The following is a 13,864-nucleotide window of genomic DNA, read 5'->3' on the forward strand; positions in this document are numbered from 1 at the left end:
TTTAAATGTCATGTTAATTCCAATAGAAGAACACTTAGCCAACCAGCGACTCTGATGGTGGGGTGGTCTAACAAAGCCACGTCCTCTTCCTCCGCCCCCAAAAAACAAAAACAAAAATAAAACGACAAGACAGCCACAGAGGAGTAACAAGAGGGAAACTAGAAGCACCACCCAAACATATTAAGTGTGTTCAAATAGTCAGTGTAATAAGGATGCTAAGTTGGCCTGAATCATGGTCATAATTGTAATAAGAAGAGATTAATAAAATATACAATTAGCATATAATACCTATAAAAACCTTCATCAGAAATAAAAACTTTTGGCATTAGACTAATTCTCAGAACAGCCCTATAGGACACCACAACACAAATAGTATTTTATAAGAAACATGGTCATGTAACCATACATTTAGCCCCTAGAGGGCATGGCACATCACACATTTTTAGGGCTAGCAGGTCAACTGCGATGAAATTACAAACAAGACATTTAAATCACACAACTACCCCCAGCTGTAAATCAAAAGTTACAGCCACAAGAGTACTTAAAAAGCACACTGAATGGTGGGAGGGGTTATTATTATGGGGTCCCCATTAACAGTATGGGGACCCAGATATGATGTAGACAGAGACCACATTGTGGTGAATGTTTTGAAGGTGGTCCCACTGTCCTAGGACCACCACAGGCTGAGTTATGAGCAAAAATGTTTTGTAAAAGTATTACCCTGCAAAGCATTCATTACAGGGCGAGTTTCCATGCCTGCGAATATTGTAGTATGTTGGCTGTACTGCTCAGAACAGCCCTTAGAGGACACCACAATGAAAATAGGTTTTGTAAGTAACATGGTCATGTAACCATATAGATAGACAGACAATATAGGGCATAACCACATGAAGAGAATGGCAGAGAGTAATGCAGTGTAGTCATATATTTAGACCTTAGAGGGCATAGGGACCAGCACTTCACTATCACCAATGGATTTTGCACTGTTCTGTGCAGTGAGCGCCATGGAGAATGAAGGTGAGACAAAAGAAGAAAAAAAACTGTTTGCCCATGTTGAAGTATATCAGCAATTGTGCAAAAATCCATGTAACCGGGTTAGTCTGCAAGGCAGCAACAGCCTCAAGGCAGGACAAGCAAAGCATTTACCAATGACATCAAGGGATTTTTAGAAGACTGGCCCACGGACGGGTGAAAGTGATGGGCATGATTAAAAGCCCACAGAATACTTACAACAGGCCAAAAAGTGCTTGACCTAAGGAACAAAAAGCTAAGTTCTTGCGGACTATGAATCCAAAAACTCCTTAGTATATTTTACCAAAACTACCAAATCAGTATTTATAGCTTCCAGGAAAACACCGTCAGTGAAAGGTTGATTCCTGGAATCTCCCGCCCAGAGCACACAAAGCATTCAAGACAACTTAACATCCAGATGCAATCCTATCTCAAAGTTAAGAGGGGTAAAATCTACTGGAAAATGTGCAACATGGAGGAAGACGACATCTTGATAGGACTAGATAGAGAATCCCTCTACAAGTATCCTGTAGGACAATACTTTAAAGACGATGGAGGAATTATTGCGTTCCTACCCTAATGAACACACGACACCCATGTCTGAGCCTCATGTGGCCGTCATGGGAGACATTAGTAAAGGTTCACTAGGCATCCATTCAGTAATGTTCAGAAAGAAGGGGTGGTTACTTGACAGGTGGTAATTTACTCAAATTGATTACGTCCTCTGGCATAGGAATGTGACTGGCCCTTGCATGGCGTCAGTATATTAATGCGAGTGCACTAATCAGTTGGATTAGGCCTGTGGCTGGCAGTATTAAAGCTATCATTTCTAGAGGTGCTAAAAAATGTGTACCAGATTTATATCTGTGGCGTTAAGATGGCTCTTTCTAAGAGCTCTTATTCTAATTATGGGTAGATGTGGATTTTGGACCCTATCTCAGCTGGCACCTAGAAAACCTGTACATTTTCAAAAGCTAGATAACTAGGGGAGTTCAGGGGTGCATTACTTTTGTGGCTTGCAGCAAGTAATATTGCCCAGAAGCCCTTGCAAACAAACTTTGGTAAGAAACCTATATTTTAATCACCTCTGTGACAAAGACATGGAATCTATGTGGAGCTACAGGTTTCCTACCACCCTTAGTTCTCACATTTCATGATAAGAACAGTACTTCATTTGTGTGGATAGCCGAAGAGAAAAAGACACAAAAGGCCCCAAATCGCTACGTTGAGATATGCAGTTTTTTTTTTTGTCAGAGTGAGATTTGCAAGGGGATTTGGGTAAAAAAAACATTAAAAAGTGCTGAGCGACAAGTCAACCCACCTTCGACACCCCCACTAGGTGTCTAGTTTAAACAAATGTGCAGGTTGTCCAGGTTTCCCCAAGGTACCAGCTGAGCTAGGTGCCAAAATCTAGGGCTACCCACATAGGAAAGAAGGTTACGTTTTCGGTGGAAAAATTAAGTGTGTAAATGTTGTGTTTTGGGCCATTTCCTGCTGCATCCATTAGGCCTACCCACACAAGTCAGGTACCATTTTTATCATAAGACTTGTGGAAGAATAGAATGTTAGAACATTTGTTATTACCGAACCTATACTGTCTTACATTTGTGCCTTTCAAATGTAAGACTATTATATATATATATATATTTAAAAAACTCCTTTTGAAAAATACCCTCTAAATTGTACTAGCATACGAGTGCCCACAAATTCAGATATTTACAAATAACCACTGTACCTAAACTATATCTTATGCTCATCAATAATTATTTATTTCAACAGTCATTTTCCTTGGGAAAACCTTGAGGTAATCTACACACGTGACCCTTTGATGAATTTGGAATTTTGTCTAATTTTCAGAAATATATAGCAGTTAGAAATGGGGCTTGTGGTTGGCTAGGGTACATACCTTATCCAAGCAGAATCCCCTCAATCTAGTCAGGGCAGATAAGAAACACAAATTAGACTAACCTGTGCTCACCGTCTGGTAGCTTGGCGCAGAGCAGGCAGGCTAAACCTAGAAGGCAGTGTGTCACGTATTTGTTAAATCTCACTCACAGTAATCCCATGGAGGCACCACAAGAAGACTCCACATGACATTTAGGGAAAAAATATATATATATATATATATATATATATATATATATATATATATATATATAAATAAAAATATCTTTATATATGCTCAACAACGTACGTAAATGACAAAGGTCAAATTATCAGATGATATTGTAATTAACTCTTCAGGTGCCGTAGGCAGAGGTCGTTCATTACCTGCTATGTGATGGGCGTGAGGTCTGCAAAATGGGGGATGTGCCTTATTTCCAGTAAATAAGGCAACTCTTGCGATGTGCTCACCACCATCATCAAGCGGCCGGGAATGGTGCTTCCGATGAGGAAGAGGGTGGGTTACTCACTTGCACAGCGAGCAAGGCTGGCTGGAGAGGGTGCAGGGGCCCAGGGAGAGAGGCAGATTCCTCAGGTGCTGGGCAGTCCCATTGATTCCGGTACATGAGGGTAGCTGGGGCTGGAGGCTGCTTCACCAGTGCAGGCAGTCCTACTGTTCAGCACAACTGCTATGCTGACTCCTGTGCCATCTTGAACAGGCCACCGGTGTTCTTCCCACAGGGAAAAAGCTTCACTGAGTACTCCACTTGTGCCGACCAGCCCCAGACTCACTGGTACCAGTAAGTCAGGAGGGCGGAAGCAGCTTCCCCAATGCCAGTGGTCCCAGTGAGTCAGCACGACCGCTATGTTCTCCTGCTGGGAATGGCCTTGCGGATGGGGGTTGGAATTCCCGTGAGCACGGGGGTCCCATGAATAGGGACTATTGTTTTGCTAGGAGCAGTGGCCCACCGATGAGGGGGTGCCTGCAGAGAGCGACAGCTCCTCAGGCAGTTTGAGTGGGGACGCTGATCAGCAGAGGGTGTCTCCGGTTCCCCAGAAGATGGCCAGTAATGCCAAAGGGAACGGGGTTGGATGTAGTTTGTGGCAAAGACATGGCACGCATACAAAGCCCTGGAGACACCCTGGTAACGCTTGGGGGGGTGAGATGGTGCAAGGCAGCTCTGCAAAGTCTGGCAGCAGTTCTTGCAAACAGCCAAATCACAGCAAGGTAGTTGCCCCTCTAACACAGGAGTTGTTACTTACAGCAGGATTCCTTCTTGGTCTAGGGATGATCTACCGAGTGTGTCAAGGGGCCCACTATTTATACAAAAGAAAAAAAGTGATTTTCAAGTGGGGGACGACAACAAAGAAGCCTTGTGAAATGCACATGTCCCCCTTTCAAGTCAGTCCTAAGATCCTCCCATCCCTTTCCCAGGAAGGCCCATCAGTATGCAGATATGGACAAGTGTCCTGCGTTGTGTGTCCCTGAAGGGAATGCACAAGTGAACTGTCCTCCCACCCAAGCCTGACATGTTTTAGAGGGAGACTGTAGGTTCACAGGGCAGCAAGTGCAGAGAAACGTTCCCTTTCTGAAAGTGGCATTTCCAGACTAATAGTAATAAATCCAACCTTACCAGTAAGGAAGATTTATTATTACCATTCAATTGGTACTAAACATGACCCTGCCACTCCTCTCCGATCAGGAATTACAACTGAAGGTTATTATAAGATATTCTTGATGCTGGCCTACGAGAAGCCTAAGCCGCAAAATAATGAAAAAGCACTTGAGGGGTTTTTCCAATACCAGGACACGGGAACGCGAGGTGCATGTCCTGCCTTTCTACTTACATTGCACCCTGCCCCATGGGCTCCCTAGAGCCTACTTTAGGGGGTGACAAGTGTAAGCAAAAGGGCAGTGTACGTCTTGGCAAGGGTTTTTAATTGTGCTTGTAGGGGTGGCAGTAGGCCTCTGCAGTGACAGGCCTGAGAATTTTAGAGGGATACTTAGGTGGCACAATCAGTGCTAAAGGTCCACTAGTAGAATTTAACTTACAGGCCCTGAGGGTATGATTCATCACTCTACCAGGGACTTACAGGTAAATTAAATATGCCAATTGTGAGTATAGCAATGTTAACATGTTTGTAGGGGATAAGCACATGCACTTTAGTACTGATTAACAGTAATGAAGTGCTCAGAGTCTCAAGGCCAACGAAACAGGAGGGAAAGGCAAAACGTATGGAGGTAAGACCACCCTAAGGATGCCATGTCTAACAGTAGCTTTTCTGGATCACCCATGGGTTAGGTTTTTTGATTCACCTCTGCATGTTCCTGAAAGCTGGGCTCATGGTGTCTTTAGTACATCAAACTGTTAGTGGATGCTATTTTTTTTTTTAGGGGGGGGGGGGGGGGGGCTTATCTGGAGCACTTTTCCCCTATTTTTCTTTAAACTCTCAAATTGTTGCTATATTGTGCCTCGCCGGGTTTTGCGGGGGGGGCAGGGGGGGGCTGCAGCATTTCTTTTGCCACCCATAAGGAGATCTAACTATTCTTACACAGGCCTGCCAGTGCAGCCTGAGTGAAATAACGCAAAAACAACAAGTGATGGACGGAATGCTGAACATTGTCAAACACTCACCCCCAGTCATAGATCTGGGTTTAATCCATCGTTCTTTTGCTCACCATGCCACCCCAGTTTGGACCCAGGCATATGCAAATCAGTCTTGACCCTGTTCCTCATGGGAACAGTCCAGACCGAACTGCCAAGCCAGGTCCTCACTGGACCGGAAACAAGCATCCTGGGACCGGTTTCGGGGTTTCACCCCTCATCAGCCAGGCTAGCTTGAATCCAGTGGCATGGGAAGCACGGGACCCACGTCTGGGTATACCCTTCCCACTTAGGGCGACAAAGCAAAAACAACAAGTGATGGACGGAATGCTGAACATTGTCAAACACTCACCCCCAGTCATAGGGAACAGGGTCAAGACTGATTTGCATATGGCTGGGTCCAAACTGGAATGGCATGGGCAGCAAAAAAACGATGGATTAAACCCAGATCTGTGACTGGGTATGAGTGTTTGCATTGTCAGCACTCCGTCCATCATCATTTTGTTTTGTGAGTGAAATAACGTCCACGTTATTTCACAGCCATTTACCACTGCACTTAAGTAACTAATAAGTCACCTATATGTCTAACCTTCACCTGGTGAAGGTTGGGTGCAAAGTTACTTAGTGTGTGGGCACCTTGGCACTAGCCAAGGTGCCCCCACATTGTTCAGGACAAATTCCCTGGACTTTGTGAGTGCGGGGACACCATTTCACCCGTGCACTATACATATGTCACTACCTATGTATAGCGTCACAATGGTAACGCCGAACATGGCCATATAACATGTCTAAGATCATGGAATTGTCACCCCAATGCCATTCTGGCATTGAGGAGACAATTCCATGATCCCCGAGTCTCTAGCACAGACCCGGGTACTGCCAAACTACCTTTCCCGGGGTTTCACTGCAGCTGCCAACCCCTCAGACAGGTTTCTGCGCTCCTGGGGTCCAGCCAGGCCAGGCCCAAGAAGGCAGAACAAAGGACTTCCTCAGAGAGAGAGTGTTACACCCTCTCCCTTTGGAAAAAGGTGTCAGGGCTGGGAAAGAGTAGCCTCCCCCAGCCTCTAGAAATGCTTTGATGGCCACAGATGCTGCCCATTTCTGCATAAGCCAGTCTACACCGGTTCAGGGATCCCCCAGCCCTGCTCTGGCGCGAAACTGGACAAAGGAAAGGGGAGTGACCACTCCCCTGGCCTGCACCTCCCAGGGGAGGCGCCCAGAGCTCCTCCAGCGTGCCCCAGACCTCTGCCATCTTGGATTCAGAGGTGTGCTGGCACACTGGACTGCTCTGAGTGGCCAGGGCAAGCAGGTGACGATAGGCTCTTACCTGTGTTACTAGCCTATCCTCCTTCCTAGGAGGCCTACTCCTTTTCTGGCTATTTAGGGAATTCTTCAGATACCGAATGCAAGAGCTCACCAGAGTTCCTCTGCATCTCTCTCTTCACCTTCTGCCAAAGGATCGACCGCTGACTGCTCGGGACGCCTACAAAACCGCAACAAAGTAGCAAAGACGACTACTGCAACCTTGTATCGCTGATCCTATCGCTTTCTCGCCTGTTTCCTGGTGGTGCACGCTCTGGGGGTAGCCTGCCTCCTTTCTGCACCAGGAGCTCTGAAGAAATCTCCCGTGGGACGACTGAATGTTCCCCCTGCAACCGCAGGGGACAAAAGACTGCATCACTGGTCCTCTGGGTCCCCTCTCAGCACGACGAGTGTGGTCCCTGGAACTTAGCAACTCTGTCCAAGTGACTCCCACAGTCCAGTGACTCTTCAGTCCAAGTTTGGTGGAGGTAAGTCCTTGCCTCCCCACGCTAGAATGCATTGCTGGGTGCCGCGTGATTTGCAGCTGCTCCGGCTCCTCTGCACTCTTCCAGGATTTCCTTCGTGCACAGCCAAGCCTGGGTCCCCGACACTCTAACCTGCAGTGCACAACCTTCTGAGTTGTCCTCCGGCGTCGTGGGACTCCCTTTTGTGACTTCGCGTGGACTCCGGTTCACTCCTCTTTTAAGTGCCTGTTCCGGTACTTCTGCGGGTGCTGCCTGCTTCTGTGAGAGCTCCCTGACTTGCTGGGCGCCCCCTCCGTCTCCTCCTCCAAGTGGCGACATTCTGGTCCCTCCTGGGCCACAGCAGCATCCAAAAACCCTAACCGCGACCCTTGCAGCTAGCAAGGCTTGTTTGCGGTCTTTCTGCGTGGGAACACCTCTGCAAGCTTCTTCACGACGTGGGACATCCATCCTCCAAAGGGGAAGTTTCTAGCCCTCTTCGTTCTTGCAGAATCCACAGCTTCTACCATCTGGTGGCAGCTTCTTTGCACCCTCAGCTGGCATTTCCTGGGCATCTGCCCACTCTCGACATTGTCACGACTCTTGGACTTGGTCCCCTTGTTCCACAGGTACTCAGGTCCGGAAATCCACTTTGGTTGCTTTGCTGGTGTTGGTCTTCCTTGCAGAAACCCCGTATCACGACTTCTGTGCTCGCTGGGGGTTATAGGTGCACTTTACACCCACTTTTCAGGGTCTTGGGGTGGGCTATTTTTCTAACCCTCACTGTTTTCTTACAGTCCCAGCGACCCTCTACAAGTTCACATAGGTTTGGGGTCCATTCGTGGGTCGCATTCCACTTTAGGAGTATATGGTTTGTGTTGCCCCTATACCTATGTGCTCCTATTGCAATCTACTGTAACTTTACATTGCTTGCATTACTTCCTTTTGCTATTACTGCATATTTTTGGTATTGTGTACATATATCTTGTGTATATTTGGCATCCTCATACTGAGGGTACTCACTGAGATACTTTTGGCATATTGTCAAAAAAATAAAGTACCTTTATTTTTAGTATATCTGTGTATTGTGTTTTCTTACGATATTGTGCATATGACACCAGTGGTATAGAAGGAGCTTTGCATGTCTACTAGTGCAGCTTAAGCTGCTCTGCTATAGCTACCTTCGATCAGCCTAAGCTGCTAGAAACACCTCTTCTACACTAATAAGGGATAACTGGACCTGGTACAGAGTGTAAGTACTCCTTGGCACCCACTACAAGCCAGGCCAGCCTCCTACAATATCTGCCTCCCTTGGGGGCAGATCAGCCTATTTTTGGAAGGCCCATCTGCCCAGCAGAAAAGAAAGCCCACCAGAAAATATATTTTTTCCAAAATAAGATGGTGGGGGTATGGCCATACAAATACATCCATCCCAAATAAATGGTGTCAAATTTGTTCTGCCCACCAGTGGGCAGATGGGGCAATTACCCCTGATCCACAACCTGGGGGAGCAGAAGGTCTACTAGATTGCAGGGAATTAAAAAAAAAAAAAAAGTGGGTGGTGGCTACCAACCAGTGTGGGCCCCCACCCCAACTGAAGGGGTAACAGTCTTTCAGCTCTCCCCCACACACTAAAACACCTTATCCCATGTCAAGGAAGAGGACATTTGATTATTTTGGGGTTTGGTTTTACATTTGGGCCATGAGAGCTTGGCTAACTCTCAAAATTGTCCCACTTGGAATGGTGAGGACTGCACTTTGGGACGCTGCCATGTAGAAAAATCCACAAGACCTAGACACATCTGAAAACTAAACATCTGGGTGAGTCCAGGGTGGTGTGCTTCACATGCACCCGGCACTATTTTCTTACCCACAATGCCCTGCAAACCTCCAACTTTGCTGGAAATCAATTTTTTTCCCCATTTTCGTGATGGAACCTTCCGGAATCCACAAAATTATCACCCAGCATTGTTCTGCCCCACTTGCCTGAAAACATTTTTTTTTCAAAATGTCCTTTTGGACCCGCTTTGGTTCCCCCCTCAATTTCGACATGTTTTTGGCTCTTCCCTGTCACAGGCACTTGGCCCACCTACACAAGTGAGGCATCATTTTTACCAGGAGACTGAGGGGAACGTTGAGTGGTAGGAAGTTTGTCCCGGTGTGGTGAACCCACACAGAAATGCAGGAAAAATGTGTTTTTTTTAAGCTGAATGAGGTTTGCTGAGGATTCTGGGTAAGAAAACACTGGGGGATCCATGCAAGTCACACCTCCCTGAATCCCTCTGGTGTCTAGTTTTCAGAAATGTCTGGGTTTGGTAGGTTTCCCCGTTTGGCTGCTGAGCCTAGGACCAAAAACGCAGGTGACCCCTCCCACCCCCCAACCAAAACAGGTAGTTTAGTATTTGATAATTTTGATGTGTCCAGATAGGGTTTTGGGGCATTTCCTTTCGCGGGCCTTAGGCCTACCCACACAAGTGAGGTACCATTTTTATCAGGAGACTTGGGGGAATGCCGGGTGGAAGGATATTTGTGGCTCTTCTCAGATTCCAGAGCTTTGTGTCACTGAAATGTGAGGAAAGTTTTTTTTGGGACAAATTTTGAGGTTTGCAAAGGATTCTTGATAACAGAACCTGGTGAGAGCCCCACAAGTCACCCCATCTTGGATTACCATAGGTGTCTAGTTTTAAAAAATGCACACGTTTGGTAGGTTTCCTTAGGTGCTGACTGAGCTAGAGGTCAAAATCTACAGCTAGGCACTATGCAAAAAACACACCAGATTGCAATGTAAAAATGTGATGTGTCCATGTTGTGTTTCCTGTCGCGAGCATTAGGCCTATCCACGCAAGTTAGGTGCCATTTTTGTCGGGAGACTTTGGGGAACACATAATAGCAAAACAAGTTTTATTGCCCCTTGTCTTTCTCTACATTTTTTCCTTCCAAATGTAAGACAGTGTGTAAAAAAAGACATCTATTTAAAAAATGCCCTGTAATTCACATGCTAGTATGGGCACCCCGGAATTCAGAGATGTGCAAATAACCACTGCTTCTCAACACCTTATCTTGTGCCCATTTTGGAAATACAACAGTTTTCTGGATACCTATTTTTCACTCTATATTTCACCAAATGAATTGGTGTATACCAGGTATACAATGAAAATCGATTGCAAGGTGCAGCTCATTTATTGGCTCTGGGTACCTAGGGTTCTTGATGAACCTACAAGCCCTATATATCCCTGCAACCAGAAGAGTCCAGCAAACTTAACAGTATATTGCTTTCAAAAATTTGACATCGCAGAAAAAAGTTAGATTAAAACGTGGAGAAAAATTGCTTTTTTACCTTAATTTCAATATTTGTTTTTTTGTTCAGCTGTTATTTTCTGTAGGAAAACCTCGTAGGAGCTACAGAAATGACCCCTTGCTGAATTCAGAATGTTGTCTACTTTTCAGAAATGTTTAGCTTTCTGAGATCCAGCAATGTATTCATACCCATTTCTGTCACTAACTGGAAGGAGGCTGAAAGCACAAAATAAATAGTAAAAATGGGGTATGTCCCAGTAAAATTACAAAATTGTGTTGAAAAATGGGTTTTCTGATTCAAGTCTGCCTGTTCCTGAAAGTTGGGAAGATGGTGATTTTACCATTCAAACTCTTTGTTGATGCCATTTTCAGGGGGGAAAAAAAACAAGCCTTCTTCTGAAGACCTTACCCCCACTTTCGCTGTATTTGGGCTAATTTCTTGATCTCCTTCAGGGTAACCCACAAAGTCTGTGTACCTCTAAAATCCCAAGGATGTTGGAAAAAAAAGGACGCAAATTTGGTCTGGTTAGCTTATGTGGACTAAAAGTTATGAGGGCCTAATCGCGAACTACCCCCAAATAACCAAAAAAAGGCTTGGCACCTGAGTGGGAAAAAGGCCTGGCAGTGAAGGGGTTAAAAGGAGGGTCATGCAAAATGTACTCTTTTCCAAAGGAGGTTAAGAATTTTAACCCCTAAGAGATCAGCAGAATGCCTACTGTTCCTGTCGTCAATAAACATACTTTCAACCAACCGTCTCTTGTATATTGGTCTAGGTTCATACCACAATTCAGGAGGTCTAAATCCAGTCAAGAAGTTCATATGCCAAATATAAGCATCTTGAAAAAGTACCAATAAAGTCACCATTGCAGAAAAAGTACCAAATACATCAAACTGAAATTAGCTTAAAAAAAAAAAAAAAAAAAAATTATAAAGAATTTCTTTCAAAATACACCAAAAAAGGTAAGGAGGGCCAGCGAACACGATTGACTTGCTCTAAATGTCTGTAGTTCTTATGATGGGACAACGACTAAGAATAAGGACATTAACCAATATGCTAGCTGTGTAGGTTTTTGATTTACTGCAGAAAGTGAGGGCACCAAGAATGTGCAGATAGTACCTTTTTAAGAGTAAAAATCACTTAAAGACAGCGACTAATCAAAACAGTTAGCAATAGACCACTGTCCCAAATACCAAAACAGTTCAGTGAGTTGTTAGTGTGGGCATTCAAAATGCTTACACTAACAACTTTTCACATATACTTGTTCAAATGGGCTTTAAAACAAACACCCGGTTATGTTTTATTCTTCTACTTTAGTCAAGAAGTTCTATAAAACTGCAACAAGCTTGTGGCCAGTTATGGCCTGTTATTTACTAGCACAAAAATTGCCAATACACAAGTAAAGAAACAACGTTTCAAACATTCATGCTGAGAAGTATACAAACATCTAACGTTGAGGTCTTAGATGGCGATAAGAATACATTATAATAAGTATATCTTTCAAGGATGAGCTCTGCATCACATGAGAACAAAAGTAGGTTACTTAACCATCAAGGCTCCCTATACAGAGGGACTTCAACCAACTCTCCCCAACCTAAGACAAAAGTCGTTGCAGGGTGGCAACCTTAACATGGCGCAAACTAGAAGGCATCCCCTAATTGTTAAAATATTAGCGAGCTTCAAAACAGCAGATTCGCTCTCTGATCGCCATCACATTACAATGCAGGCCATTTTTCTCCAGCTTGTGCAGACAGCCCAGAACATAGAGGCAGCAAAGCAATTACGGTCTACCAGCTCTAGAAATAAAAAAATATATATGATTTGGGGGAGGCAGAGAAACCAAGCAGAGGTGGGTGGGTGGATGTAAGGGATACGTAAAAGTGAAAGAAGAGAACTTTTAGGGAGTAAAAGCATGAGAGGCAGAGAATGAAAAGGTGCCCTATTGAGTATAGTAGAGGCGGACCACAGAGTGAACTGAAATGAGGCAAAGGGGTCGAGGGAGCAAAGGGGTCCACAAAAAATAGCAGAGGAAAAAAAAGGGAAGGTGGAACACTGGTAGTGAGAGACGAGTGCCAGAGACTGAAAGGGGAGAAGGAAGGAAGATTGATAGTCACGGGGCAAGCAGGTCATTTAATCGATAAACTGAATGACGGGGGGGGGGGGCTGAAAGGAATGAGTCACGAGACAAAAAGGACACGGCTCAAGTTCATATTACTGTACAAGTGATCAAACATGACAGAGGAGGAAAAAGGCCGGAGGAGCTGGTGAATCGGAGACCGAAGTGAGCAGATAACCAAAGGGTAAAAGTACAAGCACCAATGTGGTAAAAGAACGGAAACCCTAATATCAGAAAGTTACAGCCAACTCACTCCACTTCTTTCCATGTCACTGGCAGAGCATACATGGAGCGCATGGATACTACATACTACTTGGCAGAGTATAAAGGGAGTACACACACTACCTACGGTCGTGGGGCCTTAGAGGACAGTGGTCTTCCCCTTGGACGGTGGAGTTGGTAAATGTTACTCTGTGGTGCAATACACAATACTGGCTTGGCATGTCCTCCAAGTTGCGACTCGTTCTCTAAACGGTAGCACAACTGACAAGAAACCCTTCTAGGGTTACAGGGTGCCCCACTGAGCAAGAAGTCATACAGTGGTGGAAATACTCTGCAACTGCTAGAGCAAAAACGCCGGTACTTTTCCTTCGGGCACCGGCCGCCCAAAACCCCGCCCACTAAACGCGTGGACATTCTCGGCACAGCAACGCACCCTGAGTAAGTGAACGGACAATAAATACCTGAAAACCATCAAAACTTGCTCCACTCAGGCGGGAAAACAACCCTCCTTCATAACCCAGATTTCAAGATGGCGGACATATCAACTCTCAACTGCACCCGCCCACTGATTTTATATCAAGGCCACCACCAATCACGTATGTACGCGGGCCAGGAGTGTTGCTGATTACGTATACTAAACGCCAATCAACTGAAACTACTCGCCTATTGCCATTCGATTGGTCCTCCCGGCTGCCTATTTTTGCAGCAACACGCTCCAGTGTTTATTGGACGTTGCAAGCCCCATAATTCTCACCGGAGGTCAAGCTTTCTGTGCAGCCAATTGGGACGCGTGGCTTCCCTCCGGTGTTTCCTTCCACGCCTAGGCAACAGCCTGACGTCAGAGTTTGACAGGCGTCTCAATCAGCCAAACAAACGTGGAACAGAAATGTATGCAAGATCAGTGTCTCGACCAAACGTGCAAGAAAAGGGCTTGTAGCAGCGAGTGAGATAGTGGTAGAAGAGCGAG

General features: G+C 45.3%; 1 protein-coding gene across 4 annotated transcripts in view; it reads right to left on the bottom strand.

The window, feature by feature from the left end:
- PPP6R3 (protein phosphatase 6 regulatory subunit 3) overlaps window positions 1-13,465 on the bottom strand; it is a 1,278,047-nt gene extending 1,264,582 nt beyond the window's left edge. For all 4 annotated transcript variants that reach the window (XM_069223039.1, XM_069223035.1, XM_069223038.1 and 1 more), the window contains exon 1: window positions 13,359-13,465. The gene's annotated coding sequence lies outside the window, so the exon portion shown is untranslated. The remainder of the gene's footprint in view (window positions 1-13,358) is intronic.
- Window positions 13,466-13,864: the final 399 nt, after the last annotated feature.

The sequence above is a fragment of the Pleurodeles waltl genome, chromosome 3_1 (genome assembly GCF_031143425.1).
Source record: "Pleurodeles waltl isolate 20211129_DDA chromosome 3_1, aPleWal1.hap1.20221129, whole genome shotgun sequence".
Taxonomy (NCBI): Eukaryota; Metazoa; Chordata; class Amphibia; order Caudata; family Salamandridae; genus Pleurodeles; species Pleurodeles waltl.